At 41.8% G+C, this 12545-nt stretch overlaps 1 pseudogene; it reads right to left on the bottom strand.

Annotated features, from left to right (window-relative positions):
* Positions 1 to 7404: 7404 nt before the first annotated feature.
* Positions 7405 to 11859, bottom strand: LOC142456052 (uncharacterized; annotated as a pseudogene).
* Between the last annotated feature and the right edge of the window lie 686 nt (positions 11860 to 12545).

Raw genomic sequence — 12545 nt, forward strand, 5'->3', positions numbered from 1 at the left:
TATTAGAAACCATTGTCATGAGTGGCGATTACTTAACGCTCTTTGACATTTTCGAATGCTCTTGTTTATTCACTGCAAACACATAATCTTAAAATTAACTCAGACTACTAAGTATAAGAGTATCGGGAAAATATAAGAAAGAGTACAGGGCAGCACACTACACACACAATTATTCCAGCATCATAGTCCCAATAAGCATTGCCTTCGGTGTACTCACCCCGGGTAGAGTTGGAGAGAGCAAGAGTTGATGTCTCCTTGGTGCCTAGCTCTCTGAAAAGTCAGTGTCTTACCCGGCTTTAAACAGGCTGTTGACCTCGACGTCCATATCAGGGTCTTTCAGACTTTCTCAGGTGGTTCTTGGCTCTTGGGCCCATCTGTTGGCAGTTTCTAGGCCCCCCGTGGGAGTGGCTCAGTTTCTAGATAGCACCCCCCCACTCCCCACCCCGCCCTGCGCCCTTTAGAGTGGCTCAACTTTAGGTCAGGCCTGAATATCTTTTTAATTTCTTCTTAAAAATGCAGTTTCCTGTGTTGCTTTTTGCAATATTGCTCAACGTCATGCAAGGCAGTTCAACGGCTTACAAGGGAGTTCTATAATGCTCTCACCATAGGGTAATTTTCTTTTTTTATTTTTATTTATTTATTAATTTTTCCATAGGGGTATTTTTCACATGTCTCCGTGGGAGCATTTTGTGAATAGGCAACAAAAAATCCCTTATCAACTTGATTTTCTATCAAGATGAAAATGTTGAATAGATGGTGATAATGAGGTAGCCGTTCGAGATTAAGTTATATCTATGTATGATTAATCTTTGGAACACAAATTTTAAGGGATGACTATTATATGTAACCGAGCACAATGCAACGTTATTTCTGAGAACAAATTAGAGCCCCTCTGGCAAGCAATGGTTATGTTGACGTGTGGGTTACCTGAAAGTTTGAGTATGAAAGATTATATATATCATGTTGGAATAATTGGTTACTAGAGAAAAAAGAGATGTTGATAACTTGTTTTGTTATTGCTCATGAGATCACATGTATTATTATGACAAATACTTTGGAGTGTCGATATTTTATTAAAATTAGTTGCTGAATGCTGGAGGAAAAGGCATAAGAATGTGAGTGATAAATTGTAAGGAACAGTGTTCTAATTTACATCCAATATTCTGGCCTACCCCACCTCCTCCATCCCCCTTTCTCACCCAGAGAAGTGTAGATAAAGCCATCTAGCCTTAAGGCCATGTCCCGTATAGCCCACTGCCCTGTTCACAGTTTGCTATGTCAAGCTAACCTGGTAATTTTCCAAATCTAAATGTGTAGCCTTCAGAAACTCTCTACCACCACCCTGTTCTAGGATGTTATTGTAAATTTTATTCTCAGATACTATGTATGTATGCCCACCCTGTTTCAGGATGATATGTAGACTAACGCTTTCAGCTTGGCTAATTGGAGTGGAATGTCTGTACTCCGACGCTCGGAAATCAGGATTAAGCTGGAGTCCTGTACCTTGCAGCTTGAAAAACAGGATACGGTTTTTGCCTATATATATCCGGCCTAACTACTATTGAGGCCTCAATGGTAGTTTTAAGTGACACTAGTCTACCCATGGCCACTGGCTTAATAAAGACTCCAAATTGGGTCTGTGGCATTTTAGTGGTCTTTAATCTCTCTCAGGGCACATAACAACAGTCAGAGAAGGAAGTTCTTTATTAAGGAAAATAAACATGAATGACCTTCACAGTTTTGTTCAGGGACCACCAAACAAGCATGTAAAGGTCAGTCAGCACATGATCAGTATTCAAAAAACAAACCACTATGGAGTGGAATCAGACTCGTGATCTCATAACGGAAAAATACTGGGTTTCTGAGACTGGAAATCTTTACAGGACTAGGAAGCCTCATATTTTTCCTCCCTCTGAGCAGCTGGTGATTTTGAGCTACTGATGTACAGGGAGCAGCCCAGCACATAACCCATTATCCCACCAGGACTCCCCAGAGCCAGCTACAGAGGAGCATTTCAAAGAAAAGTCCTGTCATGACACACACCCCAGAAATTATGTGCTAGTACGATGATTTAAAAATACTTTGTGAATTTTGAGAACCAGCGAACATTGTTTTCAAGCCACATAGGAAGCTGTTCCTGTAAACAAATCTTTTCAGTAAGCCTTAATCTCCTAGGAATGCAGACACAGTGAATACCTTGTTTTTTGACAGCGTTGGGGACAGCAGTGGTATTCTTAGATATGTTGGTGGTGGTTATTTAGTAAACCACTCAATACTTTTGTGTCACAGATGCATAGGCACATTAAACCGGTTTACAATGACAACTTGAGTCTCAGGGGCAGGGGCATCCCTGGGAGAATGTTGTCTTTATTCAAATAATATATTAGTATAAAAAACATATTTTCAAATGTGTTGGCTTTTAAACCTTGTTATAGATTGTTCAGAGAATGTGAGAAAAATGCATAGTATGGCGTATCCATCTATATTTTATTTCTATATAAAAACCTACTGCCATTGAATCAAGTCTAGCTCATTGCAACCCACCTTACAGAAGACTGCTTCAGAGGAATTTCTTTGCTTTGATCTTTACAGACACGAATGGCCAGGGCGTTCACAGGGCCACTGGGTGGGTTCACCTGACCAGTCTTTAGGTAAGCTGTCAATTACAGACCACTGGTGCCACTTAGGAAAATGTAGCTATATTTCCTTTATAAGTTGGGCTAAATGCTTCACATCCCGTGGCTCTGGTGAAATTGGCAAGGGGTTTATACTGAAATGAAAAAGTTGAAACAAAAGGCAGCTGAGGACACTAAGTGGCTAAGGTAGAAAAGCCCTCAATTCAAGGTGTCCTCAATTAATGGCATTTTCCCTCAATATTTCTATAACTAAGTGCATATGCACTTATTATTCATCTAAGGACGAAGTTTTAAGTGAGAAAATCTAATTTTAACCATTATGATTAATTAGGGTTAAAATTAGATTTTAACTATCATGAGCTATGGAAGTTATCCCTTCTGTTCCATCTTAAGAGCATGCTTCCACCTATGGGTAAGAATGGAGTAGTGCAGTGGTCAGCAAGAAATGCCAGTAATTCACGCAGCCCCTGTGGGAATCAAATATAGGACTGAGTTAGATTGAATTTAGAGCAGTGGCATTCACATCAGCAATGTTCATTTGTTATCAGTCTTAAACATTGGATCACATATTGGGCATTCAAAGACGAATAAGGAAGGTCGGTGGCTCGAGCACATAGTGGAGTGTGTGAGACAAACCTAGTAACACGATTTCAACACCAGGGGGGAAAACAAATATCCTGAGACAGTAGCAGAGTTGTTCTCATGATACGTAAGCTGGAAGCTGGAAGTCAGGATGTAGAGGCTGATGAATTAAGTACTACCCAGATCACAGACAACTGGGTGTGTACGGAACGGTATACTGTGTCAAGAGAAAGAGGAGGCTGTCTTCTAGAACAGTGCTTCTCAACCTTCCTAATGCTGCGACCTTTAATACAGTTCCTCATGTGGTGGTGACCCCCAACCACACAATTATTGTTATTGCTACTTCAAAACTAATTTTGCTACTGTTTTGAATCGGGCGACCCCTGTGAAAGGGTCGTTCGACCCCACAGGGATTGCAACCCACAGGTTGAGAACTGCTGTCCTATAAAATTTACAGCCCCGGGGCAACGAATGTATAAGGGTGCTTTACTCAACTGATGTATGTATGGATTGTTATAAGAGTTGTATGAGCCCCAATAAAATGATTTATTAAAACAATTAATTTTTTTTAATTTACAGCTTCAGAAACTCTAATTTGGAATCAATTTTGTGGCAGTGAATTTTAGGGGTTTCGTTCTGATATAAGTCTTGGACATGCTTAGACACAAGTGTTGGTATATCAATCTGAAGCTCAGTAAATATAGAGATACAGATTTATGAGTTGATGGGTGAAAATAACAAGCCATGAAAATAAGTCATTAATGAAGAGCATATGGGAGGCTTCAAAAATCTTCATAGAAAACTGAAATGAAATAATGGAACTTTTTCAGGAACTTTTTCAAGTCCCCCCCCCCTTTTAATATATTCAGTGAAAATAATGAATAGGCCAAAGAGAGGAACTGAGAACACTGTTAATGGTCAGAAGGCCAAGAGACTTTGAAAGGGTAACACAGAAACCACAAGAATTAATGTTATATTTTTCTACATCTCAAGAAGGCTTGAAAAAAGTTGTGAGGAAAAACATATAGTAGCTTTTCAAAAAACAAAAATATCTACCTGCAAAATAACTTGCTCGTTTGCTTTTTAAACAATTTATAAGTAAATATAAAAAAGAATTTTCACCCATTTAACTCATATTTAATATAAGTAATCTAATAAATAACTTATGGGAGCTAATATTAGAGTCATCTGCCTCTGGACACGCTTATTACTCTTAAGTGTTCTACCTCTAGCACAAGTGCTTGACACAATAATAGACCATCAGTGGGACCAGTCCTAGGGAGTAGGTTTTATAAGCCAGTGTTCTTTAAATGTTGTCTGTTCATTGTGTGTAGGAAGGGTTATGAGGTCCATTGTGGGAAATGGAAAAGGTGAATTACAGCCAGCGTAACCTTGGGCCTATTGGTCTCACAGGAAACGTGAGACCAATTGAATTAGGGATTGAATTATATCCTCTAAAAAATATATGGTCAAGGCCTAACCCGTGTAACTGTAAACGTGGCTCTGTTTTAAAATAGGGCCTTTGAATTTATCATTCATCAAGGGGTCGTTTGAATAGTGCGTTTATCAAAGGACACACAGAGACAGACTCTGAAGAGAGACACATGAAGACAGAGGTTGGAGCCACAATCCAGCCTTGGTCATCACCAGGATCACGGAGAAAGGCCTGGAACACTGTCTTGCAGAGCTTTCAACAAACCCAGCACCTGATTTCAAATGCCTGGCTCCAAGAGGTGAAGCAGAAACGATCCAGGGTGGCATTTTATTCTACAAGCCTTACGAGACTAAAGCTGGATCTTAAAGTCATTCCTTAAGCCATCCCTGTGGTTCAACTTTCAGCCAAACAATAGACAGGCCTGTGAAGTAACACTAGGAAGATAGACCAAGGGGCAGCATTTGGCTCCGGATACAGCTCAGAGGTAGGAAGGGGGGGGGCGGGGAAGGATTGGATATAACACAGCAAAGTGGAAAGGGTGGACATTGCAATTGTCACAAAACCTACTATGGAATGGAAAACCATTTTGCTCTGTACACTTTCAGCCAAATCACAGTCTATCAGAAACTGTAGGTGATTTTAAAGATAAAGGATGAACAATAACCAGGAAATAGAGGTTTGTTATGAATTATGTTTTATTTTGGAAACTCATTGATGCTGTGAATTAAATATTTCCCGTGAAAAACTTGAAAGCAAAACACAAGACATGTTTTACATTTTATAATTTCTGTAAAGGAAAAGTAATTAATGAAGGCATTCATACCTCTAATCAAGTCTCCAAGCAGGTAGAAGTGGCCCTCACACCTGTGCTGCAGGGCACGGTGAAAACATGTCCCATTTTGAATGTGGGGAACTTAGTGAATCCACAGAGCATGAGTTAGGGGAAGTCATTGGTACTGACTGCAGTACCTAAAATGTGATGATTAAAACCTGATTTCTGAGGCCAGTTCCCAAAATATACCTAAACATGGTATCAAGCCAGGCTTTCCTTATGTTGTTTAATCTTAACAGTAGTCACAAGGAACTTTTCAAATGACATACACATACCACCTGGAGATTAATTAGACAAAATATTCTACGAAAAAACCCCAACAATGTCCACAAGGTGCTTCCGTGTTTACTAGATTGCACACCCCTTTTGCTTACATATAATAGCGCTGTACTCCCTCAGTGGAGGACTGGTGGCACAGTGGTTACACATTGGGCTGTGAACCGCTAAAGCAGCAGTTTGAAGCCACCAGCTTGCTCTGAGATAGAAATTCTCCCGTAAAGTTTCAGAAACCAACAAGGCCAGTTCTACGTTGAGTCAGAATTGACTCAAGAGCAGTTACGGTGGTTTGGTTTAGCACACTATTTCAGTAACGGAGCCCTGGCCGTGTAGTGCTTATGTGTTGGCAGTTCAAAACCACTAGCAGCTCCTCGGGAGAGAGACAGGGTTGCTCCCCCAAGTAACAGTTAGTTAACAGTCTTGGAAAGGCACAGGGGTCTCAATGAGTCAACACTAACTCAATGGCAGTGAGAGCTACTCCGGTAGGCGCTCAGCTCCTTTTGCAGTGAAGTTCGAACTTCCTTGTACTTAACAGAACAACACTTGCCACAAGGTGGGTGGCAAATGTTCATTTCTTATAACAGCTTTATCAAGATAGTTTACAACCATACAATTGAATGGCTTTTAATGTTCAATTGTGCAATTAATTTTAGAACATATTACCTGAAAAATAACCTACTCTTAACTCCCCTATCCCATCCCCCACTGTCCTCATCAACCACTAAACACTTAATTGTGCTGATTCTGGATGTTAATAAAAGTTATAGAATAGGTGGTCTTCCTGCACTTAGCATATTTTCAAGGTTTGCTCAGGTTTCTTGCTGCAAGAAATTTCCTTGCAATCCCCAGAAGCACCCACGACGCCCTTAGAGATGACATGTTCCACCTCACTGTGACCATTCCGTTTGGAGCCTTCTTCTATTAGGAACCCTGGGAGCATAGACTTTGGGTATTTAAATGCTAACCACCATGGTCAGCTGTTCATTCTGTGGGAGAGAGATGAGGCTTTCTACTCCCATAAGAAAAAGGATTGTCTCAGAAATACACAGCTCTTCTACCCCATCCTATCATCCTATCGGGTTGCTATGAGTCAGAATCGCCTTGACAGTAATGAGATAGAGTTGGATATTATGATTAAAGAGTTGGATATTATGATTCAATTTTTAAAACATTTACATTAATTCAACTTTGAATATACTGCTGTACTATTTAAATCAGGAAAGTTAATGGAATAATTAAACAAAAACTCATTGCCTTTACTGTGCCTCTCTTAAAATGTTAACTCTTCTTCATTCCGGTTTTTATAAGGGAAATTTCTTATCTTCATGGTTACTCTCAAACACATAGTTTTAAGAAGCTCTTTGCTGAGCTATAACCCACAGCATTGGTTTCCATTTCTGTTACATCTCCTCTTCATATGACAGCCATTCAGAATACTATTTTTTCCCTTTGTTCTACCCTGTCCTCCCAATCACTTCTTTTCTAAATGTGTTGATGGATGTAAGCTTTGGATAGATGTAATCAGTGGTGATGAAATTACTTCCTACAGTTTTAATTCTTTCTTGAGTTTGTTTCTTGTTTGTATGTTTGTGAGGTGGAGTCTCTGAGTTGGGTGTTTTGTAGTTTTTTTAAACAAAAACTCATTAACCATCTTCCGTGGGTGACTGTGCAGCTGTTGGGGACTCTTGGTTCATCAGCTCACCGGGGATGCGGAGAGAGTGTGCGCTCAAAAGCACTCGAGTGCGCTCTCCGGGAGTCCTCCCTTAATGTGTTTCCCTTCTCCATAGTTCCACATTGTTGGTGTTGTCTCTGTGGCGTGGTACGGGGCTGCGGATACCTGGTTTGGGAATGCTGTCATAGTCATCTTCTGGGCTTCTGATTGCCTTGGCATACGGAAATCATGCTTCTGTTTTTTCATGAAGTCGCTGATAGGCTACTCTGAACTTGGGAATTTCTTTTCTTACTTCTGGAATTAAGATCAGGCGCAAATCGCACTCACAAATGAACTTGTTCACAGTCTTGAGAGTCGTCATCTGTAACCACTGAGATACCATATGGACTTGCCCCATCATCGGTTCGGCTGGACCTGTGAATCTGGAACTTATGATTCTACACAAGACTCGACACCAGTGCTGAGAAGACAGGTAGATGACAAAGGCAGACACATTAATAGCAGGATAAGGAACGTAGTCCATGTCTACATTGACTGCTGCCTTGAATGCTTTGAATCCGTTTTCGACCATCCTCATCTGACTGTTGTTGCTGGATCCTTGAACAGTGCAATGAGAATGCTCATCGTTGCGTACTACAACCCAAGTCTATGTTGTGTATCATTGGGAACTTCGGGGATCGGCAACTCAGGGGTTTCATGTCTGCATTCGCCAAGTAACTCTTGGTTCATTAATGACAGGCTTGACCTTGATAAGAGTGTGAGGTTGATTTGACGTAGGAAAGAATGAAGGCAAGGGTAGAAAATAGTTTCAGTTTATTTCAGAGATTATGGGCAAAATCCACAGGCCCCTAAATCAGGGCCAGAGAAATTGTGCCTCCCGGGTTGGGGAGAGCAGGGAAAGGGACAGGAGCATCCTGAGCTCCCGGGTGAGGTCCATGGGCCCCCAGTTGGGGTCCCTGGGAAGTCACACTGTCCAGGCGAGAGCTGGAGTTTTATAGCCTGGTCTGGGGGTAGGGAGTAACTGGGGAATTTTCCACTGTAACTTTGTTGTCTGCAGGTCTAGAGCTAAGCAGCAGCTTATAGTTATTTGTAATGGCTAGTCTTCTGCACCCGGGTCTGAAGGCCATGAAGGGGAGAAGGAGGGGGGAGAAGGGGAGAAGGAGAGGGGAAGAGGGCCTGGCCTCTCCTAAAGTCCTTGAATGTTTCACCAGCTATTCTCCTCAGCTACCTCCCCTGCTAACTTCCCCTTCTGCCTGACAAATGCCTGACCTTTGAAAGTTGGGAAAATTGCAGATAAGACTGTCATCCTTACAGGTTTTTTATGCCTCATTTCTGGAGAGCACAACATTGCCAGGGCAAGTCAATGTCTGTCAGGAGGAGACAGAGCAGCGATCCTCTTGGGCTCAGTGGAAATAGTCACATCTGTCTGCTGTGAATACACTTGTAGGGGGATGCTCTGCAGATGTGTTAGGGCGGTTTGAGTAGCTCAGATTACATAAATAGAGAAAAGGGAATCAAATGGTTTATAGTAAATATATGCAATAAGACTAAAAATTTTGCTACTGACATTCACCAAGCCCTTTCTGTTGCCTGAGCAAACAAAGTAGTTCCTACTCACTCACGCTGGCTTTCTTAGAACATGAGTAGAGTGTGGTCCCTACTGGCTTATTTGAGTACATGTTGAAGGTATCTTCAAGTACACAAAACCCCTGAAAGGCTGTATGAAGAATTCAATGATTGATAGAAAATTCTGGACTTTTAGCTTTTTTTTATATCTTAGTGTCTTTTGAAATATTTAATTATTTATGTTTGCCAATAAAAGATGCCTGGTGGTGTAATGGGCTACATATTGGGCTTCTAACCACAAAGTCAGCAGTTTGAAACTACCAACTGCTTCACACAAAGAGATGAGACTTTCTACTCCTAAAAGGATTTCCAGTTTCAGAAATCCACAGGGGAAGTTCTACTCTGTCCTGTAGGGTTTTGATGAGTCAAAACTGACAGGGTGGCAGTGAGTTTAGTTAAGTTTACATTCACCAATAAAGATGCCCTAATTGGGAATATATGAAATTTTTCTAAGTTACTTTGCACTCAAAATTTATAGATCTAACCAATATTGTTAACGTCCTGGGGTCAAAAAAAGAAAAACAGAAAACCACACTCAGAAAAACACTGCAAAATGACAGTAACACTAAATGTAAATAATTGATAATTACACTGAATGTAAATGCATATTAGGCAAGAGACAGAGAGAAACAAAACAGATGAGAAAATTTTAGACATCACCCACTAATGTTTAAATATATACTAAAAATTAAATGATGGAAAATACAAAGATAACAATTTTCAAAAAAAAGAGGAAGCAAGAATGGAAATTGTAATTTCTGATACAGTGTTCTTCAATGCAAAAATCAGCATAAGAAAAAGGGAACTACATGATTAAAGAGCACTTGCAAAAGAAGACATAGCCATATTAAATATCTGTGCACCCAATGGCTTTTATAAACAGTATACTATGACCCTGTCTATTCATGTCTCAGAATCACATATCAACGTTAGCCAACCAGCCAATGAGGACACAAGGAACGTCATAATTTTCACTTGTCGCTACTAGAGCAGCTAGAATAAAATTTAGCAAAGGAACTGATACCATTCCCTCTATAGATCCCACATAGTACTAAAAGTTTTCACTCGAGATAGTATGCATCTAATATAATAAAAATCTCTCTCCAATCCCACTCTGCCAGCAAGTCTATACCAACTCATTCCAACTGGAGGACAAAGGACAACTCTTACCCCTTTGGGTTTCTGAGGCTATAAATATATTTTTAATCATTTTATTGGTGGCTCATACAGCTCTAATCACAATATATACATAGTGTCAGTACTTACATCTTAAAGGACATTTTACATGGGTAGAGGCTACAGTCGCTCTTCTCCATTACTCTTACTCACACCCCTCTTTTTGTTTTTAAATACTTTTATTGGAGGCTCTTACATCTCTTATCATAATCCATATACTCATCCAGTGTGTCAAGCTCATTTGCACATATGCTACCATCATCATTTTCAAAGCATTCTCTTCCCACTTGAGTCCCTGATATCAGCTCCCCATTTCTCCCCCCTCCCTCCCCTATCCACCCTCTCTCTCGAACCCTTGATAAGTTATAGATGACTATTTTCATATCTTAAATTGTCCTCCATCGCCCCCCACCGACTTTTCGACTGTTCGTCCCCCTGGGAGGGGGGGTTATAGGTTGACCCTTGTGATCAATTTCCCCCCTCCCCTAATCCTCTTGTTACTCCTGGGGGGGTTTATTTTTCTTGGATTCCCAGTTTGGGGCTCATGTTCTTTCTTGGAAGCTCGCAGATTACATAAATCATGACAGACCCCTTCATTTCTTCCCTATGCTCTATATTTTCACTATAGTCTTTTCATGTTCTGAAAATAAACGCGAATCTCAAATTCAGACTGGGAAAAGAAGTTGAAATACAAAGTTCGAGACTGCCTGCGCAAAACACTGACTTGGTTCTGAATGGATTTAAGTACCGGGAACCAGAGCCTTTCGGAGCGTCCTTAATAAAACTAGTGCACGGCCTCCTCAAGTTTTAAAAAAGAAATTGTTAGGTCTCTCTCCGGGACTACATTTCAGCCTCGGTCCTAGGCTCCGCATGAGAAAGATTTCACGCCGAAGCCGGGCTCGTGATCCAAGTGAATTTAATGAGAGTTTAAAGAAGCTTCAGGTTTTACGCGCACCCATAGGATTCCTTTGACCATCTGGCCTGGCAGAGACTGCTTCGGGTCACTCAAGGATCCCTCTCCTCCCACGAAGAAGACCAGACAAGACAAGACAAGCCCCCTCTCCCTCCTGGTTCCTGTCTTTTCAAGGATTCCCGGGGAAGGCGTGGTGAATGACAGCAGGTCGATCCCATTGGTTTAATTGCAATCACCTGGCCCAGGCGGGCTGCTCCAGGTGTAACGCCCATCCGAGCCCACCAGCGGGAAAATCCATTTTGTCCTATGCTGGCTCTCCTGGGCATGCGTTAATGGACTTTCCCATCCCTGATGCTAGCTACCTAACAAAGTAAGTAGCCATCCAGAGGGGCGCTTCAGGGCTAAGGGTCCTGTCTGACACCGCCGAGCCCGAGTCCCCGAGGCAGGTGGCGTGGCCCCTTTCTTCAATCCCCACCGCGCCGCCTTGGGTCCATTAAGGGTTTCGAGTCCAGGGTCGCTCTGGGGAATTAGGCCGCAGGCTGAAGGGCGGGAAGTGCTGGAAGGACTGCGCCTGCGCAAACGTCCGCGGGTGCAGTGTGCGCCTGCGCAGAACGCACGCGCTGGACTCACGGTCTTTTCGGAACCAAGGAGCGCTGTAGTTGTAGTGAGTACTTTCCTGCCATTCACAGCTTCTTTTCGACGGACACGCATAATGCATACATATTACAGACAAGTATGGTCTCCACTCTAATGCTGAAACCGTTAAGGATGGAAAATGCCCCCCATGGGTTTCTGAGGCGGTAAATCTCCTGAAGCCAAAGCCCTATCTGCCTCCCACCGAGAGGCTGATGGGTTTGAACTTGGGCTACACAAACCCATTAGGGACCCCAGGGATCCTGGAATGCTGAAAATGTTTAAGAAGAGTCCCTCCTCCTTTCTTTCCTAATCGGTCCCTTTCTCTTGTTAAAGAGGACAGCATGCATGCAGTCTGCCAAGCAGCCACCTGGGGCTCCCCCTGAGAAGGGTCCCTGACACCCATCTCAGGTATAAGGGTGGCAGACAAAAAGTTACATCTCATGACCTAGCATCTCAGTAGCAAAAGGAAACAGGATTCCTGATGGTTTGGCTCATGCTGGCTCTCTTCCCTATCAGGGAGTTTCATAGAGTTCTTGTAAAAACTGCCTTATCTTTTTCCTTTTTTAATCATTTTACTGGGGGGTCATACAACTCTTATCACAATGCATCCATCCATCGTGTCAAGTACATTTGTACATATGTTGCCATTATCATTTCGAAAACATCTTTGTACTTGAGCCCTTGGTATCAGCTTCTCATTTTCCCCTTACTCCCCCACCCTCCCTCACAAATCCTTGATAAATTTATAAATTATTATTATT

The sequence above is a fragment of the Tenrec ecaudatus genome, chromosome 9, assembly GCF_050624435.1.
Source record: "Tenrec ecaudatus isolate mTenEca1 chromosome 9, mTenEca1.hap1, whole genome shotgun sequence".
Taxonomy (NCBI): Eukaryota; Metazoa; Chordata; class Mammalia; order Afrosoricida; family Tenrecidae; genus Tenrec; species Tenrec ecaudatus.